General features: G+C 34.4%; 1 protein-coding gene and 1 long non-coding RNA gene across 12 annotated transcripts in view; both read left to right on the forward strand.

Annotated features, from left to right (window-relative positions):
- The window catches only part of LOC134534689 (uncharacterized), a 53,290-nt gene extending 44,342 nt beyond the window's left edge, over positions 1 to 8,948 (forward strand). For all 11 annotated transcript variants that reach the window (XR_010075518.1, XR_010075513.1, XR_010075516.1 and 8 more), the window contains one exon: positions 3,763 to 8,948. This is a non-coding gene — a long non-coding RNA (uncharacterized LOC134534689). The remainder of the gene's footprint in view (positions 1 to 3,762) is intronic.
- A 7,851-nt stretch (positions 8,949 to 16,799) lies between these two features.
- LOC134534687 (mitochondrial ribonuclease P catalytic subunit) overlaps positions 16,800 to 18,489 on the forward strand; it is a 48,365-nt gene continuing 46,675 nt past the window's right edge. The window contains exon 1 of the mRNA XM_063373154.1: positions 16,800 to 17,049. The gene's annotated coding sequence lies outside the window, so the exon portion shown is untranslated. The remainder of the gene's footprint in view (positions 17,050 to 18,489) is intronic.

Here is an 18,489-nt window from a genome sequence, read left to right on the forward strand (position 1 = left end):
TAGATGAGCTGTCTGATTAATTTAATTTTAAAATTATAAGTAAACTATATAAAGCAAACCCAAATACCCTCTTACCCTTTTAATTTTATTTACTAGATTTTGAAACTAACCTACCTAGGAAAATTCAGCCTTGGTAACTATAAAAATCCTGTATTTTTGTTTGTAAATACCAAACCAACTTTTTTTTTCAAGTGAAGTGTAGAAGATAAAATATCAAAAATAATTTACCAGATTACATAATTTTTAAAATAAAAAGCTGCAATTTATATATATTTTCAGAATATGGTTAAATGGACAGCAAAATGTTTATCCTATCTTGATTAGCTTGCTTTGGTGGGCAACTGCATTAGCTGGTTGTCTGTAAGCATTCTAGGTACTGTGTGTATGGACTAACAAATTCTTTCTTCTATTCTGCTAAACAAACTTTTATGCCCACTTTTATACCCATCTGTATAACAGAATGTATAGCAAGATTTGGGCATTGTGTGGGGTTGGCTTAATGGCCTTATGTTTTGTAAAAAGTTGTGGTGCACCGATGCGGATACCGATGAATTATTGTAATCTGCGATTATGGGTACTTACCGATTAATCGTAATCGGCGATTATCTTAACGATTACTTTGCAGATTATCTACGTGTTTCATTTAATCGTAAGTCTTATCTAAATAGGATATTATGATACCATTTGTTGTGATTCAGATAAATTATTTGGAATGAAGTGAAACGTTTTTAATAATACGATACATACCGCATTTGTGCAAAGTGTTATCTGTACTCAGCCCGGCGTAAATAAGTAGGTTTTTACCATGTAATATTTTGTTTGACATTTTAGTACGAAATATGGAAATATTTATATTTATTGCAAAATTCATCTAACTCCGTCAGATCTTAATTATAGATACTTCATAAAGTTTAATAAATCTCATTGCCTCTAACAATTAAAAAATAAATTTTTCCTACACGTGTGTTTACGTTGTGTCTTTTGTTATGTTTCTTGTTTAGTGGCCTTGTACATTACCTACAGCCAGAGACGTAAAATAGACGGCATGCAATTAAAATACTACAAGCAGTTGCAGTGGATTCTATGACAATCGATCTTTTCGAGTTGTAGTAGTATGACAATCAATCTTTTCGAGTCGTAGTAGCGGTTCAAAATCTCGGTACCGATACCTTACTGAGTTTATCACTGAGTTTTAACAAGTGTGGAAACATTTTTTCTATAACTTAAGTGAAAAAAATAAAGCAACATGTTACATTGTAAAACAATAATTTCTCGTGGTGTTGGTAGTGGACTGACCTGTCAGCAGGGATACACTACTACTAACCTGTGAAACCACAACAAGCGAATGCATCCTGATAAATTAGTGGAGAAGTGTGCTAATGTAATCACAGATGGAGATGATTGTGTTACAGATGGGGTAATGAAATTGGCTCAAACAAAAATAACAGACATCATGGAAAAGAAAATACTGTATGATGTGAATGACACAAGATCATTAAAACTGACACAGTTAATAGCTGAAATGATTTGTGAAAATATGCAGACTTATCTGGTAGTAAATAATAATGGTTTCAGACACCTCATGGCTAAGACAGTTCCTAGGTATAACATTCCTTCCAGATAACACTTCACAAGTACTGTGATTCCAAAGATGTACCTAATCTTGTTATTAAATTCACATGGGAATAAAAATTATTTGTGCATTATTACACTTAAAAAAATTTGTTCATTATAATCGGTAACTGAATCGGTATCTGCCAATTATTGCTCTTATAATCGGTAATCGGTAGTCATATCGGTGCACCGCTAGTAAAAAGGAATCCTAGTTAATTTTTAAATATTATGTAGTAGTAGTTTTTTTTCTTCTTTTCTTTGGAAAATTATTTTATTATTTTTCAGTGACTAATATTTGAAAAGAAAAATTAATTGCTTATCATGTATAATATTTTTTATTGAATGCCAGTTTATCTAATAAATGTTCTTTCATAACACCAGATAGGTGGTTCTCTTCTAGATGTGTAGTTTGATATTGCTGATATTTGGTTTGCTGTTGTGAATGAGCTATCAGCTAAACCGTTAAATCTTTAATACTTATCATTTTAATACATACCTTTCTGGGAACTTATATATAGTAAATATATCTTAAATTTACTGTGGAATAATTACTCATGTATGCGGAAAAATTGTTGTTTATTAATGAGATAATGCAGTATATATTTTTTATCATTGAATGTTTATATAACAGCATTAACTTTCCTTTAGCATTAATGTAGTCTTGCTTGTATGTACATACTATTAGTATTTACGAACAAAACCATATCAGTGCAGTTGAAATAATGTGCATTTAATTTGTTCTTCGCTATCCTAATACTAGCTAACCTAATACTAGCTAATTGCATTGTCTTCCGCTCGAGAAAGCTGAACCAAACAGTGGAAGAGTGCCTCTGTGGTTAGGTTTTTTTCAGGTGTTTTCGTTTCCCCATATCATTGCATTCATTCACTGCACCATCTTGCCATCATTCCCAACATGTCGTGGATGACATTGATAATGGCGAGATTTGTTACTCATTCGTACATTCGTCCAACTAGTGAAACTTGTAACCTATGCATACACTCAATTTTTAAAAAAAGCTTGATTACTTGTATACACTGTTGCACACAGAAATTATATTTGGTGGTCGTCCGCAGAATGGATGGTACACATTTGATGCTACTAATAATTAAAGTCTTACGTTTTATAGATTAGGGCTCTTAAAAATATTTTTTTAATTTAGAATGAAATACAGTAGAGTCTCGCTAATCCGGACCCCGCTAGTCCGGACATCCGGTTAATCCGGACGGATCTAAAATAAAAAAAAATGATGAAAAATAATGTTGTGACAAAGGATAATAAGAAAATACATTTCTAAGAGAGGGTCCTCTTGCCCTCAGTTGCCGGGAGTCTTACCGCTAGTTTTCCGCTCATCGTCTGTTTTCCAAGAAATGACTCGCTCTATACCTGCGAGTGGTTTTGTTTTGTTCCCTTCAGTCGATGGTTACTCGTGCTGGTGATAGGTGTTTGTGAAAGTTATTTTTATTCAGCACGAGTGTTGTATTGTGTGCACTTATTAAGAGCAACGTAATGGCTACTAAACGTAAGAAGGTGAATCTTTAACTAGAATCGCGCAAAATTTAGGAATGGGAATACCAACTATTTCTGATTGGAAAAAATAATTGAAAGAAATTGAAGATTTTTTTGCCAAAATGGTGAGTAAAGACAGTCTGGGTAACAGAAGCACGTTAAAAAAAAATTAAACTTTAGACGAGGCTTTGTACATCTGGTTTTGCCAACAAGGTGAAAAAGTCGTTCCGCTGTCGGGCGTAACATTACAAGCGTTCGCGCTCAAACTCAAAAAAATTAAATGTTAATTAATTGTAATTTTAATTTATTGTATTATTTATATGTTACATACATGTGTACTTAGTTTTTAAGTACTTTATAATAAAACACAGTTGATTTTTAAGCATAAAGATTTTTCTTTAGCCTATAAAACTTATTTTTGATACATTTTAAAGTTGATTACGGTTAATCCGGACTTTCGGTGATCCGGACAGGGTCCGATCCGGACAAGTCTGGATATGCGAGACTCTACTGTACATGCACTTTCATAATAAATAGTAATTTCAGTAAATTCTATACATAATAAATAATGTTGCTCTCAGTTTGAAATTGTTTGTCTTTATATTGCTTATGTACCTGGCACTTATTGCAATGTGTTGCAGAAACCTGAGCCATGGTAACCACTCGTTGCCACTGTCCTCGCCAGAGAATCCCCGGTAAATGGAGACAACCTTGAAGATGGGGGTTCGACTGTGAGAGAGTGACACTGTGGGAGCAACTGATCCTGCTCTTCGCAGTACGCGGCCCACGCGAGAAGCAATGCTGTTGTTACTAGTGTTTACTTATATTTAAACAGCAACTTGAGGGATCGAAACTACTTTGTATTTCAGATCAATCATATTTTGTATTAAAACAAAGGAAAGCATACTTCATTTTATATGATTGTGAAAGTACTTCACATAATCAGGAATTTCATATTAAGAGTATTTGTATTAATGAGGGTTGACTGTATTTATTATTGTTCACCTACCATTCATGGTCTTAATAATTTTTTGTAATGTTTGTATTGGAATTTTCATTTAATTTATTTTAAATTTCTATTCAATTTTGTAGTGGATTTTTTTTTGTGTCAGAAATGTAAGTTTAGGTAATTTTGAACTGATAAAAGAATAAATTCACACTTAAAGAATACAGTAGAACCTCGTTACTATTAGAACTGACAATGGCGAGAAAATGAAGTCAAAGTTAAGATTCCTGAACCTTCTAAAAAGGTCTTAATTGCACATCGTAACTCGAAAACTGTGCTTTTTAGTGAAAAAGGCATTCAATAATACTTGTAGCAAATTAAATTACAAATGATGATATTTTGTATCTGCAATGGTTTTCATTTTAATCGAGAATGAATTGGTCTGATGCATGAGGGAACAATGGAACACAGCTAAGATAGCAGCTGGGGCCACAGTCGCGACGTGAAGGAGGGAAGTTAAGTTAAGCGGAGATAGGAAAATAAAAGAAGTGCAAGAAGAAGTCTGCGTAATGGGAGGGGCAAAGGCTTCCCATCCTGTGTAGGCTGGTTTATTTTTAGATTTCCCCCTATAGTCAAAAGCCAGGGCAGCAGCTAGCTACTAGGGGAGAACCTTGGCTGACATAACAACACATAGACGCTCTCTACGGTGCTGTATGCGCAGCTGTGAACGTAATCAGTTTATACTTTTATACTCGCACATAACACCACATAGAATTATATTTAACAAGCTGCAGTACCCAGCATTGCCCGGGCTGAACATAGGGTGAAGGGGAACTGTTTAGAGATCAGATGTAGTTAGTAATTGTCTTCTTAATTTGAATGTCAACTGTACAAAATAATTTATATCACTTTCAGATCCCGACAGACGTTGTTCTGCCAGTTTATAGTTATTTACCTGGTCTGTATGTAATCTAGACTCTATAAAGCAAAATATAAAAAAAAAAAACTAAAAAATAAGGGATTGCTAATATTGAAAAGATTCCAATATCTAGCTAATGCTCGGCATGCATTGCAATGCCTCATTCAGTTTTGTTTTGTAATATGTTTGAAGTAGTTACACATATACAAATAATCTATCCATGTCTCTAAATATATATTTATCTCTATCTACATCTATAGTCCTATATATCTATGTATCTCTCTATCTGTATTTATCTCTTTATATCTACATATATACCTCACACTATCTCTATGTATTCTATATGAGGGTACTGATTGCTTTGTTGTTAATATCACACGGGTGTTTTATACTTTTATGGGAAAATTAAGAATGATAAGGCATCTAGTGCGTGGCAACAATGTTAATAGGCAATAGAAAATAAACTTCTAGCGCCTGCGGCATTGTCAACACACACTTCGTATGTGTACTGCATGTTGTATCTAACCCCCTCCAACGCATTTGATTCTAAATTGGACTTTTAGTAAGGATCCCTAATGTTATTGATAATATAATATAGCCTATAGCCTTCCTCGATAAATGTACTATCCAACACTTAAAGAATTTTTCAAATCCGACCAGTGGTTCCTGAGATTAGCGTGTTCAAATAAACAAACAAACAAACAAACTCTTCAGCTTTATAATATTAGTAGTATTAGTATAGATTGATCCCAAAGTGGAAAACTCATTAGTGTTTGTTGCACTACTTTTTGTAAACTTAATATTGGCTCAATATGTGCTTTCATTAGCAAACAAATACAGTATTTTTGTTTGTATTATATGATATGCATTCAAAACTCATGTCTTTTAATCTAAACAAAATTGTCACTAGAATTTACTATGCAGTATTAAAATTTTACATTTATCATGGTGAATTAATACAAACTAAGAGAATTACACACCCTTAATAAAAAAAAATTTGTCTGGAGTCATTTGTTTTAGTTTGTTCACACTATTTTTAGTGACAAAAGTTTCAACTTGTTGCAATGTGGCTAGGTCTTCAGTTGTTGCAATTGTAGACATGTTGCACTTATAGACCAATAAAAATTGCTAATGTTATCCAAGGCTTCCATGAGCGCTGCTCGAGTAGGGATGTCACAGTCCATTCCTCAATCCCCTTCATCGTCTTCTGAACTAATTGAGTCCTTGTTCGTAACTAGATCTATTAGTTCACTAATCAGTCATTTCACTGCTGTGACAAGTCTGAGTACTGACACAACTTGCATTTTCTCTGTCAAAAATCGCAAATATTCTGGCTCTTGCATTTCACCTTGACCTCCCTCCTTCTGTTGGTTTACTTCGTCTGTCTCAAGCTCATCAACATACAATTCATTGGGGCCGTGGGGATTTTGACAAAAGCCAGCATGTCTGAAACATCCGGTGGTGGCTTCTGGCGTCACCTTACCCCAAGAAACGACTAGAGCACGGATTGCATCTAGGACGTTCCACTTGACAAGTTCTTTTTCCCGTTGATAGTTTTTGTATTAAGGAATGCACCAACATCGTACGGAAGTGATGTTTCACTCGGCGAAACACGCCCTGATATAGAGGTTGTAACACTAATAGTGTTTGGAGGTAAGAATACAATTTTAGTATTCGTAAGGGTCAATTTAGGATGTGCTGGGCAATGGTCGTAAAATAACATTATTTTTCAGTTTTTCACACCCATTCTGCTACCAAATGAGTGTAGCCACTGTTTAAAAAGTTCCGACATCATTCACGCCTTCTTGTTGGCTTCATATGTACACAGAATGTTCTTTACACCATGGAACGCCCAGGGATTTGCCAATTTACGAATAACTAATGGCTTCATTTTATCGCTGCCATCCATGTTTGCACAAAGGAGAATTGTCAAGCGTTTTTTCTGCATTTTCTCCCTTTACATTGCACACCCTTAACTGTCAGTGTTTTGTCAGGTAACAAATTATAAAACATACCTGACTCATCAGCATTGTACACATCCTGAGGTTCGTAGTGTTTCAAAAGTTCACTCAACACAGGATACCAATCGTTAACTTGGCTGTTGTTAACAGAACCTGATTCACCTGGTATTTGATGCTGAACAATCCCACGCCTTACTTTAAAACGATGCAGCCAACCTTTGCTGCACGTAAAATCATCAATCTTTATTTGGAGAGCCAAGTCTGATGCTTTTTGTTTAATCATAGGCCCACTAATTGGCAGTCCAGCAGTGCGTTGCTGTGTAAACCATTCAAAAAGAACCTATTGAAGTGCCACATGGTCGGACTCACGTAAACTTTTCCTATTTCCGGGGACGCGACCTTTCAACATTGCATCTTTTATTTTGTCCTTGTTCTGTAAGATAGTAAAAAGTGCTGACGAGCTGTCATATCATATTCTAATTTCACTCTTGCTGACGTATCCTAGTTCACACTCTTGACATTATCACAAATTTTGTGGATAAGTCTAATGCTTTACTTTTTCTGGAAGCCATTTTTTGATGCAAAACTCAACAGAAAGTAATATGTACACTATTCGGGAGAAGCACAAACACTTAACTCCAAAACCTCCCTGAGTCCGAATATTTATGGCCAGTCTCGCCTTAAACGTGGCAGGTCTGACACTTTTTTTTTTTTTTTTTTTTTTTTTTGTGAAGCTTCAGATGCTGCTGAAAATTTTCTTCGCCCCCTGCCAAATGTGCCTTTTTAATCTCCTTTGTTCAATGTCAACCTTCAACCTTCAACCTTGGGTAGAGAGAGAAAGAGACAGCGAGAGAGAGAGGACAATGCTGGGGAATAACGGAATAAGGAAAAGAAAAGCGGGGAAGTAGCCATCGCCTCAAGCGAGAGAGCCATTAGTGAGAGAGAGATCATGTTAGTCACCACAACCCCACTCACTGCCCTCCTCTTCCCCCTTCCCTGCTGCTAGGGAAAGTAGTGGAACGAGAAACAAGGCACATTGCTTGTCACCAGTCACGCCACTTCCTTCCTCATCACTCTATTAGCTGTCTTTGTGTTAACTGCGTGAACATTTTTCAAAATGTCATTCAAATCACTCATACTTACGGAAGGGCGAACAAGGACACACTCGTATTACCAGACAAATTAAGTATGATTTACGTGTAGTCAAACTGATGGTGCATTACAAAACTCTCATATCTTCAAAGGTCTTGTAGTATCCCGTACTTGTAATGAGGTTCCACTATAGTTATATTTTTTTAGGTATTTAAATTATAATTTTTAACTTCTAGAATTGTATAGTGCCACAGTTATCTATATTAATTATATATAGAGAAAGATAGATAGAGAGAGAGAGAGAGAGATGGTTTGTCTGTCTGTAAGAGATAGACACAAAAACTACTGTATAATTAGAGACAAGATCTTATGGTTTTATTTTTAGTCCAATTTCATTTTTTTTAAATTTTCTATGTTATTGTTTTTATTTTTATAAATAGTGTATTTGTATGCTGCATTTGTAATTAATTGGCCTAAAACATACATTCAGAACCGTAAAAATAATTTGGCGAGCATTTGTGGTTTGAAGAGTGATTCCATAAAAGATGCACAATAAAACAAATTAAATTATTTTTTTTATCTATGTTTTTGGTATATTTTTTGTTGCGAAATAATGATTTTTCGATTAATCTATAACATTAAAAGATACTTCTAATTTAGTGCTATTATTTTGGTGTTATTTTATCGCTATTCACTATATAATCTTGTTCCTATGTACGTATAATGTTCAAAATTTGTCACTTTTATAAAGCTGCATTATTCCAGATGGATGTAGGTTATGTTATATACCTATACACATATATGATATACTATAAAAATTTATGAATAAAATGAGAGAAAAATTACCAAAATAACTATGTTGTAGATTACAACTGTTTTACGTTGAAATAAAATAAATCTTGAAGACAACTTCCACCGTGATTCCCCATCCCTGTGCATGAAACACCGCTATGTATCTAGACTGTTCAATGGCAGCAGGCCAAGAGGACATCACGAAGAACAGTGACATTCAATTTAATATTAGTTTTGTATTATGTTTATGAAAAGAAATCTTGCGCTGTTAAAAATGTTATTTTCTATTGCCAAACTGGCTAGCACTGCTAGTTAATTTATGTTTTTACAGCACTGGAAACCTTCATTAACATTTTATCTCTTTTACTGTCCAACAATAAAATTATCTCTATGTCTAGATCATGTCATCTGATACTAGGCTTGGGCAAATATTAGTTTTTTGATGCTAAGTGAATTTAAAATTGAATGTTTAAAATAATCACAAAGTTGAATTCCAATTTAAATACTGTTCTTGACGAAACTATATTACATTTATTTTAGAAAATACAGGATTGAAGTTAAAAAAAAATTGTTAAACATATGTAATTTTTGAAATTATTAAATTATTAACTAATTGGGCCCTATTTATAACATCATTTTCTAAAAATTATAAAATAACCAAACCATGCATAATATAAATTTTGAGCATTCATAAAAACAAACAGAGTGCCATCTTTGATTTTTTTAAGTAACAAATTTTATTGACGGAAAACATATATACAACACAAAAAAAAAATATATAGGTATATTTTTAGGAGCAAATTTTAGGGTTCTAAGGTTTTAAAAGCCCTACACATCAGACATGAAGCTATGCATCACAACTAAAGCTTCAAATAAAAGGATTGGCAAATTTTGTGGAAAAGTGAAATCAAATATTAAAAATAACTTTGATTGATCTGTGTAGTCATAGTTTTGCATAGGCCTACCTACGGCTTAAGGCCTTGGATGGTAAGCACAATTACATAAATAACAAAGTAACAAACAGAAATCAATGATATTAAAACAATTGACAACAAATACAAAAAAGAGAGAAAAACAATAAGTACAGCATACAGATAACAGAAGATTGTACATGAAAAAACATAAATGTGAGATTAAGATAGTAGGATTTTTAAAGGGAAATAACTATTATACTTATTGTAATTTGAAATAGTTATGTATAAAATTTCATTAGTTTTACTTAATGTGCATAATAAAGGTCTCTGACAACTCTGTATTGTCAAGTAAATAAATACAGGTAATTTCATTAATGTAGCAGTTATAAATGCAGCATCTAATGATTCTCTTCGTGAAGATTAAGCCCCTATAAGGAAGTGAACATCAACCTTTTAAATAATATTAATGTTTTTAGTCTATAATATTGCTTAGTTTAATTCGTAAGAAGTTTCAACTTGTCACTGTCTGTTTTAGTAAGGTTATTCCAAATAACACGAGCCATATTCTAGTGTAAATCACACCAAAGCTTTATATGTAAAGACTAAATAATGAATCTACGTTAGTGTTAAAAGCATTAAAAGTAATATTTTTAATCATAGCCAACATTTTATTAGCATTAGATCCAAGTGCTTATTTGATTATGAAAGAAAATTTTATAATAAGTAAGATACTGAGGGCGTACGGTGTTATGGAGAAATTATCGGAGCAAATGAGTGGGCGCCACCACGTGAGTGGGCACGTGGACCCGGCGAGAGACTCTAACCCAGGGCGTTACGTGGCCCGTGTGCGGCGAGATACTTGGCCCTCTGGATATTGAACGCGCCGCTCTCGACCCTACCTAAGCCCGCTCTCAGCGTCGGGCACGCTTCTATCACGCAGTGGGCTCTCAGGGCGTCCCACACGCCGCCGACCAGGTTGGGGTCCCACGTGGTCCCCCGAACACAAAGACACGTAACACAGTTAATTAGTTTATTGTACTCACGATTTATCTCCGTACACGTTCCTTCACTGGTACAACTGATAAAAATGCCCGGGGCACGAATCGGCTTTTAAGTGAGGAGGCGAGCCACGCACGTGGTCGCCTCAAGGCAGCGACACGACCGCCCTCGGCTGGCGGGTGAGATAGACTGGGATGAGATCATGGTTTGCAGGTGGCAACATGGCGCCCTTCGCGCCGAACACAATGACCGTTACACACACTGCGATTCCGTGCCCCGGCGAAAGTTAAGTAAATAGTAGATTACATTAATAATTATATAGAAATTACTGGCAATTTAAAATAAATTAATGTTTACGTAGTTATTAAGAATCATTCTAAAACATTTCTACCCTCGTCCAAGTCCGTGCCTATTCGGGTCCGCCCGGGCAACGTCTATAGTTTTATATTTAATTGTAATATTTAAATTGGAGAAGCACATGATTCAACTGCAACAAGACACTGGGGCAAAAGAATAACAGAAAAAGGGTTACAATAATAATTAGCATACTTAGGGGTGCGGCACACTGCGTCTAAGCGCCCTCTTGCTGTAGTTCGTGGCGCGCAGTTTGAATCGCACACGGCTACGTACGTTACGACACAAATGCCGGGTAGGGAAGGTGTTGGGAAAGGGAACGGAGGATGATCAGGCTCGTGGGGCGAAGCCCCGGCTGACGTCAATACCTAGGTCTCTGAGACAAAACAATTTAAAATAGCTTTTATTATCAGCAGGTTTACAATCTAATAAAATACAATATTTTCTTGAGAAAGTTATGGTGGTAGTATTTCTGTAGGTAAGGTAAATAAAATTACTAACATTACACTACCTATTCAAGAACAGAAAAAATGTCACATTAAAGGTAAGTTCTGAAAAGAATTTATTTTTCTAAATATTTTTGATCTGCAAAAAGGAAGGCCAACCAAAAAATTTAATGCTTTAGTTTATATAATCATCACACACCAACATCATTATGTGGGCCCTGTTACTAAAGTCATGATGGCTTCCCCCCCCCCCCCCTTTTTTTTCTAACAGAGATAAAAATATGTTTTTTACTTTATGTATATTGTTGTTACATTTTTTTTTAACCTTTTCTCAATTATCTTTAAAACACATTAAAACTAGTTTTAAGTCAGTGTTTCGATTGACAACGTAAATTGATTTTGAATAATGACAAATAAATGAGTAAGTGTTCTGCACTGTCAACATGGTGTCACGTGAATTGGTGGTGGTTTTGTTACTCACCGTTGTAGATTCAGACACGTTCTGTACGCACAGCATATTCCGAATAATATTACTCTGGTGTAATATTTTATCGGTAATTAAATTTAGGGCTTACTGTTTAATTGTTTAGGCCCCATTGCCATAGCAACGGTAGCACCGGCCATGTGGGGGCCCTGATAATCAGTAAAGATGTTGAAAAGAAGTGGGTATAGTGTACCACCTTGAAGAACATTAGAATTTGCAACATGTAGGATTTAATATTGTTGATTGAAACAAATAAGTTCCTGTCTTTCAAATAACTTACCAAACCATGTGAAATATTGGTCACTAAATACTATATTAGACCTTTTTTTTAAAATTAATATATGGTGGATTTCTTCCATGTGATATGTTTTTCGAATGGCTTCTTCAATAGTATAATGACCTTTAGTCAGGGGTGCCCACAAGGGGGGATAACGACGCAGACTGCGTCATTAAAATTTCGGGGGGGGGGGGGGGGGGTGGTGGTTAAAAGACGAGAAAAATGTATATATTATTTACAAAATTATAGCTTCTAATGTGAAAATACGATTCTGGTGCTTTGATAATTGAAAGGGATCTTGTAAATCAAATTAGCAACCCCGCACTTTCCTCAACAAAAGCAGTTTGGCATCTGTCGGTTCAGGATGGAAATATTACCTGATATGACCAAAATTATTATTAGAAAATCAGTTTTAATTAATGCAAAATGTGATAAAATATAATACTAAAAAAGTATAATATTATAAAATAATTGAGTAAATCATTTAGAAAATGGCATAAAAAATTCGGGGTGGGGGGGGGGCGCATCATTAGATTAGGGGAGGGGGGGTGAGTCATAGTGTTTGGGGGGGGGGGGGGCACCTCTGCTTTAGTTTCATGTATGAACAAAGTTTGTTTAATCAATTTTACATTCACTTGTACCCTAAAGTTTGTTTTAGTGTCTTTTCTCAAATTTGGGACTTTTGAGAACTGTTTTTTTTTTTGGCATATGCAATTTTATTGATCATCATAGATCATTCTGCAACCACTGTACAGAGCTGCCAAGAGTGTCTCCAGTACAATAAGCCTAGGTAAGATGTAGGAGAAATAAACGGCAGATTTTAAAATTAAAAAAAAAAGAAGGCATACTGCAATCTGCAGTGCCAGGGTATGGAAGTGACTTAAATTCCCTCGTGTTGAAAGACAGACCCCCCGTTTTGTTGCAATGCGCGGTACTTCGAGGAGTCACGTGAGTACTCATGACCGTGCGACTCCTACGCCGGAGGCAACGGGAGCACTTGCCGAGACTACTGGAATATATACCACGTGATAACACAGAAACTGAGCAGATCTGCCGAACTAAAGTTTTAGTGAGCGATCAATGTTCAGTTGTGCCACCACGGACACACACTTCCAATTGGTTAAGGTGTATATTTGGTATATATACACAAAATATAAAAAATAAAATATCATTGTGAAAATAATATAAGTAGTCAATTTTTTAGTAAATTTGTAACTTAATGTTCATTTTTAAGATTTAAATAAATATAAAACCAATTACATTTCAATAGAATACATATTACTGTATTTATTTTGAAGATATAATTGTTTATTTTACATAAAACATCTTAATATCTGACCATAGAAAGTATTCCGTGTAGTTAATATTTACGTGCTAGATAGCGCAGCAAACGAACGTGGAGATGCTTGGTTTGAAACACGATAATATAGATGTCAGGCAACTGGGTAGCCTAAAATTTGTAAAAAAAAAAAAAATTGAAATATTAAGTCAATTAGTATAAACAATTCATTCCTGAACTCACGCAGAGGATTTGTATTCTATATACTATGTTAGAATACTCATAAAATGTTGGAAGATTTTGTTTTTATTAGAATTTTACCTAACTATCCGGTAAGAGAATAATATATTTCTGGTCAAATTTTTAAGTTAATTGGTTACAAAACTATGTTAGTGCATTGCACATTGTCAGTCAAACATGCTTATGTTTCAACTCTAGGTTTGTAACTAAAGTGTAAAAATTACTACCTATTAATAATGAGGGTTATTCTGTTTCATGTTGGTTGGTTGTTTCAAGAGCGCGCACACGTTTTTTTTCTTCTGGTGTTGTCCAGCAGTTGACTGCATTCAATTGAGAATATTAAAAGTAATTTTTGCCATACCTGAATGATAGAGTTGAGTAAACTTTAGAGCTGTAGCAAACCGTATGTATTCGTTACTGAGTAACGGGTGCGGCATCTAGTAACGAGTAACGAAACGTTACACACGAATGCATTTCGTTACTCGCATCTTTCGTATGTTTCACGCATGCGCGCGCGTATTCGTTAAAAAGAACGATGTTTGTTTATTAATAAAAGTATGATTTGGAAATTCGTCGTCCAAGTTTTTTTACTGTTTATTAAAGGTATTGTGTGTGTAGACAAAGTTTTAGATTCGAACAGAAACAACATAAGAAAGTATTTTTTACAAATTATAAATATGTATGTTTTTGTTTTTTATAATCGCGTATTTTCACGTGTTATGTTCTTATCTTAAAAGATATATTAATATAAAGCCGCTCTAATGAGAGTTAATTGTTTCTTGGTTAACAAAAGCTGTTAATTATCAAATATTTTTAATTGTTTATATTCGATTTATTTTTATTTACGCGACGTCATACCGTACGCGTACGAAATACGACTCGATTCGATGCTGTTACATAACATATAGAGGTGGGTCGAAAAGTATCACCCTGATACTTTGGCACTGATACGTGCCTGTATCAGGAACGGAAAACGAGTACACTTGAAAAGTATCAGAGACTTTAGTATCAGTTCAGAATTCAGCTGGAACAACACCACGGCCAATGAATACAGTACCCGATCGCAGATGACGGTCACTTGGGCGGAGCTTGTGAAAGGGGAGGGAGCAGGAACGACGAATAAGGGATAAAGAAGGGAAAGAATGTAGGGGAGGAAGCGCAGGGGAAGGCGTTGAAGCATTGAAGGAGAGGCGCAAAGCGATATTGTTACAAGCAGGGCTGCCACTCATGGGTTTTTCCACCCAGATCTGGGTTTTTCCAATGGTGTTTGGGTTTCTGGGTTTTTAAATAATGAATTCCAACAATTCTAGGTTTTTTATAATTTTAATTATTTTTATACCTAAAACAATAATAAAGGTAGTAGCTACTGTATCTGTTGCAATATCTGTTTGATAAATGCAAACAAGTCTATGTGTTTCACACACAAAAATACATATAAACACAAAACTAGTTTTCAAGAAGCTAAGTCGAATATTAAATTAGACACATTCTTCAAAGAGGCTTTCAGAACAAAACCAATGCAACAATTAACCTTCAAACCAATCTTGTAGAATCAGACTCTGAATGATGCAGTTTTATAAAAACAATTACCGGTTTAAAGGATGCAGTGATGGTGTTTGTTGTTTTGTCATGTATATATTTGTAGGTTTTTTTATGATATGTACTGGTCCAAGAATTACTTATACAGCCATTTTGCTGCAGTGTAATTTTCTTGTATTGGTTGTATTTAACCATTTTCAGTCTTGTAAGGTAATTAATTGTTTTATATTAAAACCAGTTATGTTTATATTTTTGAATTAGTACGCAAACATTTTCAACGATAGCATTTTAGACGCATCTGGGTTTTTTACCCATGTGTCTGGGTTTTTTTGTAGGTTATCTAGGTTTTTCATGAATATCAGAGTGGCAGCCCTGGTTACAAGTCGTTTTGTTTATTCTCCTACTTCAAAGTACGCTCAGTGCGCAGTGCGTGCACCGTCTCGTTCAATAATAAAACTAATGAAAATTTAATATTAAAAAGTACATTAATACAAGATATAATATTTATATTTGTGCACCTAACAGCTATGAAAATGCAAATAAATTCTCAGTTGACACTAATAACAGATGTAATCAACATATGGACTTTCTTTTTTCGAAAACAATTAGTAACTAGTGTTTTTATACATTAAAAATGCACGATTTTATCAAAAATAAAAAATAAAAAACAGATAGGTACATTAGTGAGCATACTATATCAATGTTTACGTTTCAAATGTTTCTTCAGATTAGTCGATGATTTATAACTCAGTTTTTGTTTACACAAATTACAATTAGCAAACTCATTATTTTCCGTGAAAAAATTCCACACAAATGAAGTCTTTTTCGTGCACTTATCCATTCCTTATTTCACTATAAAGATACTAACTACAAAGCATGACAGCCCGCAACAATGTACATGGTGATACACGGCCAGGACGAACTGCAGTGAATGTTGAACTGATTGATACTGGCTGTATCAGGCGGGCATGAGAGTAAAGAGGTAGAGAATTACCGGGCGTGATAAATAATGTATCAGATTCTCCTTCCGGTCGCACGGTCTGCGTACGCGGAGCTTTGTTGCCTCCTGGGACCGTCTGATACAGGAGTATCAGAGACTTGTACCTAGGTACATTACTGTATCAGTATCAGGTTGGGACTGATACCGAAAATTGCTGTCCCAACCCACCTCTAATAACATAGCATGTGCCAGGGGGGGGACACTTCATAGGGTATAGCAAACGCATTTTTCTAGTTGCTATACAGCTTTATCCAACATCTGAGCACAAAAATTATAATCAAAATACCACGTTGATTAAATAATTAATACATTTGTTTTAACATTTTATCAAATTTATGGCGTAAATTTATATTGTTGAAATGAAAATAATATATTTACTTAAAAGAAAATAAACGAGTTTTCGTTGGTACGTTGAACCACTTGTTTATTCATCAACACCATAATTAATGGCGTCGGCGTTGAATTAAGCGATATTAGGTTTAATATAAAATTTCTAAGGAAATTTTGTTTCAATCATGTTGAAATAGTAATCTCGTAAAATAATATCAATGATTTCATGAACTGCTTTATAAATCACTGTTATGAAACATGCCTGATTCAGCTACGTGTTGTGTTAACTACTGCTACAACAAGAGAAGAGATAATAATAATTAACTTTACTTTACGTTTCCGCTTGACGAAACTAGGTATGTGTAAATTATTAAAACGAAACAAAATAAAAGTTTTGTGTAATTAAAATAGTGATGAGCATTTTGTTTTCATGCCCTACAGAATTTCCTCTTTTTAGGTAGTGTGTAGTAGCACATTGAGGACAAGCACACAATACATTAATACCTAGGTACTGTTCTAAATGTCAGTGAGTCTCAAATTCTGCTCAAACTTGCTACTTATGTACTTTAATTAGTCTAAATGTTTTGTATGAATTTTATTTTTAGGTCGAGAGGGAGGTGTGGGTAAAAATTTTGTATTGCGTATCCAAGTCTATCCCTTGATACTAATGGCATGATCCTGTGGTAATGATTCTTGCTGTTTTAACATTAATTAAAACAGCAAGCATCATGTGCCACCGGATAAATCATACATGATCATGCTAGCAGGATCAAGTGATAAACTTGGATACGTGATACGGAACAATTACCGAGGTGAGGGTTGCGATAAAATGAAGTGTCTTTTAAATTTTTATGTTGAAATTAAAGTTTTTTTCCCTTAACAATTGATATACACCTGTCTTCAAGAAGTGAAGATACGAGAATGATTTGTACTTTCACCTAATCCATAAAGAATTAGATGCCATTGGTAACAGATTCATTTCAGTTTTTGTGGAAAAATTGTACAACTTAGGCAGTTAAATTTGCCAGAAATACACATTGCCTGTGTTAATGTTTAATACTTCTGCACGTTTTTTTATGCATTAGTTTTGTTTGAGATTTGTAATGCAATTCGGTAGGTACCTACGAAAATCCTAACCTTAACTTCAATCAACGTGATTCTACTAGAACAGAAATTCTTTCTTGGACATAAAAAAATGCAGCAATTTAATATAATCCGAAAATATGTAACATGTTATATGCATTTTAACAAATGTTATGATACGTAAACAAAACATTTTAAACCGAAATGAGGTTAAGGCAAACACTGTCCCGAAGGTAAGAAATTTACTTATTGTTTTAAATTTATTGCTCTCCTAAATCATTTTATGTTACGTTTACCGATATTTAGTTAAATGATTTGCTTATAAGGGAAAAAAAATAAAATCAATATTTTTATAAATATTAATGCATGCACGAAAAAAGTCACAAGCTCGCCAACATTCAGTTGAAGCTGCAAATTTCCCTACTATTCAAATTAGTGTTTTAAGCATATTAACTGCAAATTGTACTTTCTACGATCAATGTTGTATTTAAATTAAAATTTACCTATAATTTGAAACGTAAGTCTTACTCCAGAAGGTACTTTATCTCGGTTTTAAGCCATTGCAACTTCGTTTTAATGTTTGTCAAGTTTGCGTTTTTGTATAGCAACTAGGGCATTTCAGAATAAAAAAAACGTAGAACTGCAATAGCATTGAGTGTCCACTCTGTACTAGTACTTTATTTACTCTATGGCATGTGCCATGTCATGCGGTA

Source organism: Bacillus rossius, chromosome 8 (genome assembly GCF_032445375.1).
Source record: "Bacillus rossius redtenbacheri isolate Brsri chromosome 8, Brsri_v3, whole genome shotgun sequence".
Classification (NCBI taxonomy): Eukaryota; Metazoa; Arthropoda; class Insecta; order Phasmatodea; family Bacillidae; genus Bacillus; species Bacillus rossius.